This window comes from Schistocerca nitens, chromosome 2 (genome assembly GCF_023898315.1).
Source record: "Schistocerca nitens isolate TAMUIC-IGC-003100 chromosome 2, iqSchNite1.1, whole genome shotgun sequence".
In the NCBI taxonomy this organism is placed as follows: Eukaryota; Metazoa; Arthropoda; class Insecta; order Orthoptera; family Acrididae; genus Schistocerca; species Schistocerca nitens.
In genome coordinates, this window is record NC_064615.1 from 1,071,126,666 (window position 1) to 1,071,140,899 (window position 14,234).

At 42.7% G+C, this 14,234-nt stretch overlaps 1 pseudogene; it reads right to left on the reverse strand.

Annotated features, from left to right (window-relative positions):
- Window positions 1-3,682: 3,682 nt before the first annotated feature.
- LOC126238577 (5S ribosomal RNA) lies at window positions 3,683-3,800 on the reverse strand (annotated as a pseudogene).
- Between the last annotated feature and the right edge of the window lie 10,434 nt (window positions 3,801-14,234).

Here is a 14,234-nt window from a genome sequence, read left to right on the forward strand (position 1 = left end):
GTTTCCCTCGTTCTCGTCTGGTGATGGCTATCCATGTGTCCCTGCATACTCTTGTGCGTTGCGGCCGCTCTGTGGTCTTTGTGTGGACCCCTGGTCATGTCGGTATCCCGGGCAATGAACATGTTGACCGCCTGGCGAAAGAGGCCACGAGTAAACCATCTCTGGATGTTGGCCTCCCAGAGACTGATTTGTGTGCAGTCCTCCGCCGAAAAGTTTTTGCGCTTTGGGACGCTGAATGGCGCGATCGGATCACACCCAATAAACTCCGTGCCATTAAGGAGACGACGACTGTGTGGCGGTCATCCTTGCGAGCCAACCGCAGGGACTGTCATCCTTTGTCGGCTCCGCATTGGCCACTCCCGGCTGACACACAGATTTTTACTGCGCCGGGAGGACCCTCCTCTATGTCGCTGCGGGGCGGCTTTGACAGTGGCCCACATTTTGTTGGCCTGCCCCCTATTAGCTGTGGTCAGGCAGACATTTGGGCTGCCTGATACGCTCCCTGCCCTTTTATCTGGTGACCCTGTTATGGCTGGCTTAGTTTTAAGTTTTATTCGGGCAGGGGGTTTTTATCGTTTACTCTGAGTGTTTGTTCTGTTCTTTTGTGTTGATTCTGGCCATTGGCCTACGATTTTACGCTGAGTTTTTAATGTGTTCTCGGTGGTTGGCTTTCCCTTTTTATCTCTATGGTCGGCCAACCACCATCACACTGTGTGATTTTAATTTGTCTTGTCTGATCTCTGTAGGAGTATTTCTTGTCCTGTGTCGTCTGACGTTTTTCCTGCTGTTCGTTTTTCTTCTTTTTGGGTGGTTTTAATTTTTTGGAAAAAGGGACCGATGACCGTCGCAGTCTGGTCCCTTTAATCCCCCAAACCAACCAACCAATTTCTTCTGTTACCCAAGGATTTCTATTAGCCCTCGTCTTTTTACCTACTTGATCCTCTGCTGCCTTCACTACTTCATCCCTCAGAGCTACCCATTCTACTTCTACTGTATTTCTTTCCCCCATTCCTGTCAATTGTTCCCTTATGCTCTTCCTGAAACTTTCTACAACCTCTGGTTTTTTCAGTTTAACCAGGTCCCATCTCCATAAATTCCCACCTTTTTGCAGTTTCTTCAGTTTCAATCTGCAGATCATAACCAATAGATTGTGGTCAGAATCCACATCTGCCCCTGGAAATGTCTTACAATTTAAAACCTGGTTCCTAAATCTCTGTCTTACCATTATATAATCTATCCGATACCTATTAGTATCTCCAGGATTCTTCCAGGTATACAACCTTCTTTTATGATTCTTGAACCAAGTGTTAGCTATGATTAAGTTATGCTCTGTGCAAAATTCTACAAGGCGGCTTCTTCTTTCATTTCTTCCCTCCATTCCATATTCACCTACTATGTTTCCTTCTCTCCCTTTTCCTACTGACGAATTCCAGTCACCCATGACTATTCAATTTTCGTCTCCCTTCACTACCTGAATAATTTCTTTTATCTCGTCATACATTTCATCAATTTCTTCATCTGCAGAGCTAGTTGGCATATAAACTTATACTACTGTAGTAGGCATGGGCTTTGTGTCTATCTTGGCCACAATAATGCGTTCACTATGCTGTTTGTAGTAGCTAACCCGCAGTCCTATTTTTTTTTATTCATTATTAAACCTACTCCTGCATTACCCCTATTTGATTTAGTATTTATAACCCTGTAATCACCTGACCAAAAGTCTTGTTCCTCCTGCCATCGAACTTCACTAATTCCCACTATATCTAACTTTAACCTATCCATTTCCCTTTTTAAATTTTCTAACCTACCTGCCCGATTAAGAGATCTGACATTCCACGCTCCGATCCGTAGAACGCCAGTTTTCTTTCTCCTGATAACGACGTCCTCTTGAATAGTCCCCGCCCGGAGATCCGAATGGGGGACTATTTTACCTCGGGAATATTTTACCCAAGAGGACGCCATCATCATTTAATCATACAGTAAAGCTGCATGTCCTCGGGAAAAATTACGGCTGTAGTTTCCCCTTGTTTTCAGCCGTTCGCAGTACCAGCACAGCAAGGCCGTTTTGGTTAATGTTACAAGGCCAGATCAGTCAATCATCCAGACTGTTGCCCCTGCAACTGCTGAAAAGGCTGCTGCCCCTCTTCAGGAACCACATGTTTGTCTGGCCTCTCAACAGATACCCCTCCGTTGTGGTTGCACCTACGGTACGGCCATCTGTATCATCAGACTGTCATAGAAAATTCTAGGGAACTAGCTGTATATTCGGAAGAGTACTGGCCGGCCACGCACGTGTCTTGAAAATGTCGAGCATATCAGAGATGCTTACACACGGACTATTGGTGGTCCACAGGAGCTCCAACATCCTCAAACAACGGTGTTGTGTGTTCTGAAACGACGCCTGCTTATAAAGCCTTATACGTTGCAGTTACTGCAGGAATTAATTCCCGGCGACCACAAGAGAAGATACGAATTTTGCGTTTCATTTCTCCAGGACATGGCAGAGGACACTTTTTCCGAACGACTCATCTTTTTGGACGAATCGACGTTTCATCTACAGGGTACAGTAATTCACCGTAATATAAGAGTTTGGGAGTCACAAAATCCTGGCGTCGTCGTCGAACATGAGAGACTCATCGAGACTGAATGTGTTTTGTGCCGTCTCTGTTCACAAGTTTGTTGGCCTTCCTTTTTTGCGGAGGTTGTTTCCTCAGCTTCACGGAGATTCCAACGATTTCATTTTTACACATGACGACGCCACGCCTCACTATCACCTTGAAGTGTGTCGTTAACTTAACAACACCATCCCCAAACGTTGGATTGGAGGAGGTGGACAACTAGATATTGTTCGTTGCTTTTGTCCTCCCAGGTCACCAGACGTCACACCTTGCGATTTCTTTCTGTGGAGGTACATAAAAGACAGTCTTTGTCCCACTTATGGTGGCTACTCTTCAAGAGGTGAGAAACTGAATTTTTGAAGCTGTCGATTCGTGTGACGAATGAAATGCACTACCGTTTCGATGTTCCTTGAGCAATGCATGGTGCTCGTGTTGCGTCTACGGCATAGTGTCAGTGCGAACGGAAAACTCGGAACCTTCCTCTGTCCAGTGAGGTGCTCACATTGTGTTTCTGTCTTGCGTAGCTTTTCTGTAATAAACCGTTCAAATCTATTCTCTCTTTCTGAATCATCACGTATGTATGAACAGGGAAAAGTGAATCGGCAGTGTTAAATAGGCTACTGAGCAATGTTAAGTGTCAATATTATAGGCGTTTAACCTCGAAGACAGAATTTATGGATCCTAGGTTTTTTCTTTACTTAAATGGAAATAATATATTGCTCTTGCTAATTACTGTTGAAAAGTGTAAAGCAGCATTATTCTTTGTTTCCATAAAATGGTGCAAGCAAACACAAATATTATGCATTTTTTGAGATCTGGAAGTATTGTCCTCTTTTACCTAGGCAGACGAACTCCGATTCCAGTCTCGTAAGCATTAACAAACTTAACTCCGTCCTAACAGGCCTTGAAAGACCCAACGGTACCGATCGACAGTCGTGTCATACGGAGGGGCATGTGGTCAGCACACCGCTCTCCCGGCCGTTGTCAGTTTTCGTGACCGGACCCGCTACTTCTCCGTCAAGTAGCTCCTCAGTTTGCCCCACAAGGGCTGAGTGCACCCCGCCTGCCAACAGCGCTCGGTAGACTGGACGGTCACCCATCCAAGTGCTAGCCCAGCCGGACAGCGCTTAACTTCGGTGATCTGACGGGAACCGGTGTTACCACTGCGGCAAGGCCGTTGGCGTCGTACGCATTCATCACCAGTGCTCTCCCTAAAGGCAGGTTTTCACATGGTAGTTCTTCAGGCTGTCCGGTCTTCTGCCATCCTCTTCAGGTCTGAATAATTTCCTCTTCCCTTTATGTCGTCTAGCACCTTGTATCTCCTTCTTCCTCTGTCTTCTCCCACAAACCAATCCTTCCAAAGCATCTACTAGCAAGCACTCCCTTCTCAATGAATCTCCCAACCAGTTCTTTTTCCTTACTCTTACAACCTTCAGCAGACATCTTCTCTCACCAACCCATTCCAATACTCTCTCATTACTCACTCTTTCCATTCAGCTTATTCTCGCCATTCTCCTCCACATCCACATCTCAAATGCTTCTAACCTTTTTTCATCCTCTCGTCTCAGTGTCCACGTTTCTGCCCCATATAGTGCCACACTCCAGACATAACATTTGCCAGCCGTACGCATTAACTACCGAATAATTCACAAAGAATATGAAACATTTGTTTCAGGTTAATTTGATGTACTGCTGCGTAGCTTTGACAATGAGGAATATTCGACATTCCATCTTCGTGATAGAACGCACGACAAAAATCTGCAATGGCTAACAACTTTATTGTAAAGATCTAATATGATTATGCTCTTACTACTGACTACTGATGAGTTTTCAGTGCTGGAACTATAATATTTGGCTTGTGTATAACAGTATTAACAACTACCTGCCGTTTTATAAAATGTCTCTTAGAAGAACCTTGTTTTCATGTAGACCACTAGTGGTGTTGTAAATGTACACATCATACGCGCTAACAGGGACTGTGTTGACTTAGTTTATATATCCAGCGGCGAGTGTCGCCAAGTTCTGTTAGCACTGTCTCGCTTGGTGGTGATGGACAGACGCACTAAGTAACAGCGTGGACTGCTACGCGTTTATGACGTTTCACTTGAGACGCGACAGTTCTTTAACCACATTTATTGCACCTCTCAAGATACTTTCAAGAGGCGAACATTCATAATTCCTAGGGTATTGGTACAAATGGATCTGAGCACTATGAGACTTAACTTCTGAGGACATCAGTCACCTAGAACTTAGAACTACTTAAACCTAAGTAACCTAAGGACGTCACAAACATCCATGCCCGAGGCAGGATTCGAACCTGCGACCGTAGCGGTCGCGCGGTTCCAGACTGTAGCGCCTAGAACCGCTCGGCCACCCCGGCCGGCTCCTAGGGTAATATCTGGCTGAATCCACAGGTGCACTAAAGTAACTAATACCAAAAGAACAACTCTTTATTACTTAGTGGTAACCCTATTTGTTAATTACTTCCAACGATGAACGCCACAAACCTCTAAAAATAAGACAAAATTATTGCCAGTTATTAACATCATCAGTATGAAAATCAGAAAGTTTCAGTGTTTCTTTTACTTGGACTTAGAATATGTAGTTAAGACGGAGCGAGGTGTATCGAAAATTCAGTGCAACAATAACAAGTGAACATGTAATTTTAAAGATTTTAAATCAAAATGTTTATGGCTAAATATTACGTTAGTGCATAAGTTCGTTATGTTTTTGTTTTGCATGTTGGTATTCCGGTTGCTACGGATTTATTTCTCGAAAGTCATTTCCTGTTGTAGCTCACTGTCGCTACTTGTGTTTACATATTGTCATTTGAATGTGGTGAGTAGAGCTACGGACGTTAGAAATTGCAGTGCCAAGTGGAGAAATCGGAACATTTCCGACATGTTCTTCCGTTTTGAGTTCCAAAGATGGGTGACAGCAGCGGAGGCACCCAGAAACATTAGCGGCTTGTTAGGGGATAAAGACATTCGACAGAGCACCTCAAGAAAATGGCTTTCTCGGTTTAAGGAGAATCATTTTGATATTAGTGTCTCTCCAGCTTGAGGAAGACCTTCGAGGTTTGATGACGATCGTTTAAACGCATTAATTGACAACGAACCACGTCAGTGTATTCGAGAACTGGCAACTGCGATGAACTGTGATCATTCCACCATCGTGCACCATTTGCATGGTGCAATGGAGAAGATGAAAAAACCGGGTGTATGGGTACCACATGCTCTAAGCCAAAATCACAAAAATCAGTGTGTGGTCGTATGTGCATCTCTTTGCTTTCTCGTCATCAACTAGATCGTGTTACTGTGTCGTTACTGGTGTCTTTACGCTGTCTTAAGGAAAAGAATGGAATGGCTGAGCCGAAACAAAGCAGCAACTCCGCATACAAAGACCTGCGCGCGTGCACAAAAGATATTGATGTGGATCCGGTGGAACAGCGGCGGTGCGATGTGCTACGAATTGTTTACCTGAGGTGTAACCATCACTGCTGACATTTATTGTCAACTACTGAGGCGTCTTGCAGAACCAACTCAAAGAACAACAACCAGGAAGACTGCATTAAGTGATGCTTCTTCACGATAACGCCCCGCCCGCATTCTGCTAGACTGACAGAAAACACGATACAGGAGTTGTGTTGGAAAGTCATTTCGCACGCACCTTATTCAACTGATCTTGTGCCCTCAGATTTTCACCTCTTCCACTCTCTGTAAAAAAAAAAAATCTTCAAGGAACTTTTTTCCGGATGACAGTGCGTTCCAAATATGGTTCGACGAGTTCTTCACCTCAAAACCACGTGATTTCTACAGTCGCGGAATCGATAAGTTACGCCTACGTTGGCGGACTGTTGTAAATAGTGAAGGAGAATATATTATTGATGACTAAAGTCTCTGTTGTCTATATCTATCGTGTGTATTAAACTTACGGCACTACGCAACGAACTTACGAACCGCCGCAATATTTGGGAAGCTTGAGGGCAAATAAACATAACAATATAAGAAATAGCCACACCTATATGACTATCAATTAATCATTCACAGGCAGGCCGTGTCATCCCAAACTCGTCCTATATTTGAATAAAATCCTTGTGTGTCACTATAAAACACAAAAACGACAATACAAATGGCGTTGCCTCTTCAGGGCGACTAAACTGCTAGATTCTGGATGTTTGTTTCGCTACGTTCCCTGTGTACAGTTGTTACCTGACAGTCGAAATAAACTAAAGTCTCACGCTGGTGCGCCATTGGGCAGTCGAAGTAAAGTTTCTTATGGAACGGTGGCTGCACGATATGCTATTATTGCATGTGCTACTCTAACAGATAATCGGCCCGAAACACCGAATCGGCAGCTTGTACTTCCTGTTTTCCTATATCAAGACGTCGATACGAGGCTACGGTCAGAGTGACATTGACGAAGGTCGCCATACGCCACCATCGTCAGAGGTGGTCCGATAACATTGACCGACAGCTTGGTCACAGAGTCCAATCTCTTAGTCAGTTTTTTGCGGAATGCATGCCACAACGCTTCTCAGTTTAGAGACGAGTCCTGAATTGCGGCTGCTCTGCTGCTAAATCGGCGCCGAATGCATCTGAATGAGCTGCATGCCCCAAGAAGAAAGTGGCGAATATCACGCGCTCTTACTTCATTTACTAGGTCAGCCAGACAAGTTTTACGATTGTACGAGGATGAAGACGAACGTTCTCTTACACACTCGAGGTGACTTGTGGTGACACTGACAAGAAATCCAACTTCACAAAATACATTTCCGCAGAAGAGAGGATAGTCATAGTTACACGGTAACTTCTTTAATTCATTCTGTTTAAGACCTTGTTTAAAAGGTGAGGCTCCTCTTATATGCTATTCGGTACAGCACCTCACACACGAGCTGGTGAAATAATACAATGAGCAGGATACAGCCGTTCAACACGTTGACGTGGCCGCTAGTGGCCCCAGCAGAGCACCATACCTTACGCCGTGTGGTTGGCCTGGCGGTGGAAAACACTAAGCGTGTGGCATTCAACCTGGTAACTGAATTTGCTCACAAATCATTTGCATAATCCAGGTTATGCAATCAGTTTATTGTCTGCAAATAAATTTAATTTACCTACGCTCAACATATATATCATGGATAGTAAAGAAATAAAATCGTAGGTTTTATATTACAATGGAATGAAAACAGTTTTAATACAAAAATATCTAATTACAATTTACGAACGATTTCTCAGTGTAGAAATTACACAGTCCATATTTGGCCACATCCAAGAAATGCGTTACACTATGTGAGCCACATTTTTCTACTTTATACAGAGTAGGCACTGGTCTTCAATTGTTGCGGACCACAGCATCAGATAGACATACTGTTGTTGTTGCTCGTGTGTTGTGCGCCTGGCTGGTTTGCTGAGGATGTGGTAGGGTGCGATGAGTGTGGGAATTTTTGAAGCATTGCCTGATTTTCAATTAAGACCTGTTGCAATTTAACCCGCGTGATTAATTTGAAATGCTGTGGCACGGCACGTAAGTGCGGCAATAAACTCATGAGAAAGTAATAGTCTTCGTCATACTCTTCACCCTTTTGTTTCTTAGAATTCATTGATTCTAGGTGTACTAACTTAGCCTTTTCCAGTTCTATGAGATAGTAAATTGGATCTGTTTTCTTTCGAGGCCTCTTCTTGGCCCATTTAAATAGATTTTCAGCCGCAACACTTTCGTCCGGAGTCAGAGTGGTATCTTTCATCGTCTGCTTGTTCTGAAAATGAATCGTCTTCTAGTGATGTTTCGTCATTATATGTTACAACTTGTATGTCCGCTACGTCGGCCATCAAATCCGCTGGGTCAGATTTCACGGATTTTGGAACATTTCCAACGAGACGCTTTGATGCATACGTGTCCTGTAGAAAGTTCATTTGGTGGAAGTACTTCCATTTCGAGAAACTGCCCACTGGTGCAGAACCTGTTGGCGGATTATTCTTCGCAAGTTCCCGTCGATACGTGTCTCTTAAATTCTGCCATTTTGATTTCACATTGGAACCTTAAAATACACACATGATAAATCAGTTTTGATCGATCCGCTCGCACAAATATTTGTAAAACTATAACACAAAAAAAAGAGACGGCTAAAGAGCAGATGGGTTAAGAGACGCTCATTTGGTTTTACGGAGTTTGCGAGAAGATGTAGACGAATCGTTGTTAAGTTGGAGATAACCAATAGGAGAACGGTGCAGTAACTACCATGATCACTTATAGCACACGTTACCGATATAACAATCAGAATAAGCCCATATCTTAACCCATCTGCGCTTCCACCAAACGATCGTCAGAATTATATATAAAACAGATGAAGCCATCTGGGTGAAATTGCATACAAAACATATATGTCTGTTTCGACTACAGAAGATTTCCACAAAATGGCAAACGATTACGAGTATTTGTGGGAAATTTCCCAGTTGCATAGGAAGCATTTACTGCTAAAACAGTCACATAAGAAGTCCTTGTTTAACGGTATCTCTGTACAACAGTTATAAAAAGAACTTGTCTATCCGGCTTCAAGGCGTCGCAGACGCTAGGTACATACAGATTTATAGCTGTGGAGGTAGGAACGTATGGGAGACAGAATATCAGTGGTGTTATTGTATACAATGCCGTCCACCACAACTCCTTCAATGCATCACCCAGTAAAACTCTGCCAGGAACAGATTTCATTGCACCTCCCGTTTTGCTGTGTGGTCAAGGGTATCCTCTGAATGATTCTTGATGCGACACAATTTGGTCACCATATGGATCAACAAAGGAAAACCTTCAATTACTGCGTATCTAGAACTAGATGAGTGACTGAGCATCTCTTTTGAATTCTTGTAAGCAAATAGAACGTCTCGAGGCAGAACTTCAATTATGTGATTAATTTGATGATACAGTTGCAAAATGTTTTTGGCTACTACTCACCATTCTTGCTGCACCAGAAGTAATAAGTGCAAGTCTGTCAACGGCTAGCAACGCTATCCAGTACAAGCAAGATAATTATGGTAATGACCTTGATAAAGGTGCAGAACGTTTTAATCGCTCTTGAAGGAGACCACGTGAAGTACATGAAGCATTTAAACAATACTTTATAAGCAGTAGAGCTGTACCTCAATATTATAATTCAGTTTAAATGCGGCGAAACACTGAATTATTTTTGAATTACGTTATGTCGTATTTTCCTGTACCTATGTATGTAATAAATTTTTAAATAATAGCACCTTACAGTTTCACATTCTGTTTCTATTATTGCAGAAGATAATCATCAACAGGTTACAGCTACTTGCAAGAACAGAATTATGTACTTTCCTTACACGTAAACATGTTTCATGACAGCTGTGGCACCAATGGATCTTTCTTTACTATCTGTGATGAAATACCAAGAATTCACAAGCGAAATAAGCTAATCACAGCTGTGATGATTTCAGAACTGCAACAGCAGATCACTTACGCAGAAACATATGCACATTTTGACAGACAAATGTTTCCCCAGAAAAACAGATGCAAGATGTCTAATAAATCCCAAGTAATAATGGGACACAATTTTATCCAGTATGAGGCTCTATTTTTGATACAAAAATAAGAATGCCCCATGAGATCACCAGTAAGTGGTTCACTGATTAACATCTTTCATAACCACACTGAGAAGAAAATCTCTGAGGAAAGAAAAAAACCTAGAGAGTAGAAAGTAATACCTATTAATACCACAATATCGATTGCATAGTTTGTCTTTTGGATGAAACGGGTGACTGAATGCAGCAGGTACACACAAACATCAACACTGCCCATCCAAAAACCCATCTCATAACCGAAACTGAAACAGACAAGAAAACACACTTTCCACACATCACTCTAGAAACTAAAAACCACCATTACCAGCTCTCAGTGTAAAAGATGCCCACAACAACCACACAATAATCCTAAACAGATCTGGCAACACACTAACAGGCCAGGTTCAAACACCTTCTACACACACTAAAGAGAATCCTAGCGAATAAATACAGAACGTCAGGAGTGCTCAACACGAGTCGTTGGGTTTGGCCAGTGACATAACGTTAACGGCTGCTGTCATGTCGCCTTTTGGTGCCTATATTCACAGTGCTGTTAGTTGGCGAAGCCAACCCCAAAGAACATGAAAGCATAAAACGCTGGTTGTGGTGACACACTGATCTGTAGCTTAACCCAAGTATAGGTCAGGTTGGAAGGTGGAAGTTTTCTTGTGAATTTTCAAAGCCAACGAATGTGAAACTAAACAAATCTTATTGTGGTTACTGACTGCCTGAGGTCTAGGTTCTGTTGTGAGCGCTCGAAGCCAACCAATTTGATATTTAAAAAATACCTGACTGTGATGACAGACTGATCTGTAGCTTACCACATTTGAAAAGAACTGCCAAAACAACACGTTATATGGTAGTCGCCTTATTGTTTATGGTATTTGTTCCATGTTTCCTCTGTCACTGGTCAAAGCCAACATTCGTATCGTTCCTCTATATCCAATAAAGCTACTTGCAGGAACTTAACATAGACAAATTCCTAAAGAAATTTGGGACAACTGAAACATGGAATATAAACACACAACAGACACACAACACTTACATGAAAAGTGCAACACTCTGCAACGGTAATAGTCACATAACCAAAAGGAGCAATCCAGGACATCAAGATTGGGATGCCTCATACAACAGGAACAAATGGCACACACTGACATTTGATAACAAACTAATCCAGAGTGTGTGAAGTATCATGGGAAAACAAGAAATACAAGTGACATAAAAAATACAATTTGTTACAGAGAGGATTAAAATTACCCTATACAACTTGGAATAAATTCAGCCTAAGAGACACATTTCAATTAACCAGCAGTGACTGTTACTCAGCCCATGTGTGACAGACCCACATGACATACAAGAAGATGCTGTGAACATCTACAGCACTGAAAAGTGGAAACATGTACACCACATTTGCAAACCATCCCACAATTACAGAATATCACTCTACTAGCATAAAAACACCAGTAAGCAGCAATAACATTTCGAAGACAGCTAAACTGGTTCTCTGCCACTAGCCAGAAGTGATCCAGTACTGTTAACTTTAAGCATCAAACATGACATCCCTCACATTTTCACTTGAAAAATATATTTTTAGCTTATAGTTTATTTTCCGATACAGATTTTGTCTGCCCTGCAGACGGCATGCTGCAGTAACTACAGTGTGCTAATTATATGTTGGCCAATTCCAGAGGGGTCTTGCGGGGGGGGGGGGGGGGCGGAGGAGGCAAGACAGGCCACCATATTGACCGCCAAGGGATGAGGAACCGCAGTGTAAGCATCTTAACCAGTGGCACATGCTTCCACGAAAGCGTAGGTCACGTCCCGATGTAAAAATCACTTATATGTTGTTCCTGATTAAGACTGAAATCGTCTTTTGTATCGAGGTGCTTAACAAATATGCTAGTTGCAACAATTACATACGTTTATCACCAACAAAGGAAACAGTACGAAATAGTTTGACGTACAACAGTGTGACGCACAAAACAGTGACACAGCGGACAACAATGACTACCTTATATATTACTCTCAATTAGATAACGTTGACCGCGGCCAAAAAAACTGTCTACAAGCCTTCCCACTTCTATCAATTCAGGCACGGGGCTGATATGCCAATTTTAAGTTAAAACACTGTGTAGACATAAGGCTGAAGTGCATAAACAGCCACAGAGTATGCATAATGCAATATGAAGTAACGTTCAATTAATTATTATTAAACTTTTAGGTTGTTACTTACTTGTCGTTTCCAATAAAGTAGCGATTTCAAACCACAGACCACTAGCCACATCCCTATTATGATAATTCGCATCCTCAGGGTGCCACAAACTCCTCCTTTCGTGGACTAAGCTTATAAGCTTCTCACTGTCCATGTTTTCTGCATGAGAAAGTCGCCCAACTCTACCAAAGAAAACAATTTCACCGACTGTTGTCCGAAGTTTTTACGTCGGGCGAGGCTGCACTGAGACTGCGCATGTAATGGCGTACGGCATTGAGAAGATCGGCCGTTGTCGGCCGATGTCGGTCGTCGCTGGAATTCCCCGACGGGCCGACCTTGCGACAGGAAAGCAACTGCGGCTTCGCTACGAACGCGACCGTTGGTAGCCGAAACGTAACGAAGCTATCGCTTGCGGTGGCGCGAGATGTTGAGAGGGGGAGGGGGCACACGTCACGATGACTCGCTTGACGTGCTACGAGTTGTTTTCCGTTGGTAGCGTGGTTGTGTTCGTAGCGTTGTTCATTAAGCGCTTTACGTCTTCCACCGTGGCTGAAACTAAGCAGTACGGAAAGGCGTACGCCTGCAGCAAAATACACTACATGTCTCTCAGGCGCATCTAAGGAAGCTGAATGTTGCGGCGCCTCTTCTAAGAAGCCAAAAAGCTTATACGTTCCAGTGTCATCTCTGCAACACAATTTTCAGTTGTGAGAAGAAGTCAACGAAGTAATAAGGATGTTGGTGATAACAGATAGCTGCCTTTGTAATGATGTAGAGCTCACACAAAGGCACGCGAAGTACAGCTTAAGAGCGAAAAACTAAATATTTGTACTTTAATGACTTTCAGAGAAACAGCAGAGTAGTCGACACATTTATGGTATGTTAAGCAAGGTGGCTGCTGAAGACATTATTATATATGCCATCGTTCAGACTATTTTACCTCTGAAGGTGAAAGCGCCAGGCAATTAAAGCTGCAAGACAGCATTAAATTCAAAGGAGTGTGTCCAGCAAGGATGAAAGTGCATCAAGCTGAAGACGGGACCTGCCTTGTGAAATTTATCTCGACTCACGTTGGACATGAAAATGATCTTAGTCATTAAAGTTTACAAGAAAAAGAGGATGACAGTATAGCTGCAGATACAGAAAACTAAATTCCATTTCAAGTTATTGTGGACAGAATTCCGGACTTGGAGCGAAATTGGAAAGAACACTCCTGTCAACAAAACAAGATTTGTACAACGGTGAACAGTGTTACAATATGTGCTCTATCTCCGCCAGACACCACAATGATGGGCCCCAGTGTGGAGGCATCGCTACGGAAGCATAGTCCAAGAGTGATGAACTTCATCCCCGATTTAAAAATTCAGGTTTTGTGTTAGTAGTAACAAACACTGCGCAAAATGAAATATTTAAGTGTAGAAATGACTTGAGTGTGGACTGAGGACCGTTTCCGCTTAATAACTATAGTTTTGGCCTCATTACATTAGTAAGTAGTATAAGATGACATGAGACAAATATTTCCATGTGCTTTTATTTCTAATAGAAACGACAGTCACGCGTTGTCCATCGTTTTTCACTATATTTTACGTGGGGACCGGATAAATATTCCAAGGGTCCGTACGTCACACTTAGCAGATTTCGTCTATAATGCCTGGAACTTTACATGGCAAGTGGACAGAATGTGGAGGAAGAATATAAACAATAAACTCACAGCCCAAGGACAACAAGCAGATGTTCACAACCAGAGCAGAACTTTGTTGGAAGAGACAATGCTGCTGCAATTAATGTGATGCTTCCTGCTGCTCTCAATAGGAAGGACGGTGAGGAAGAACG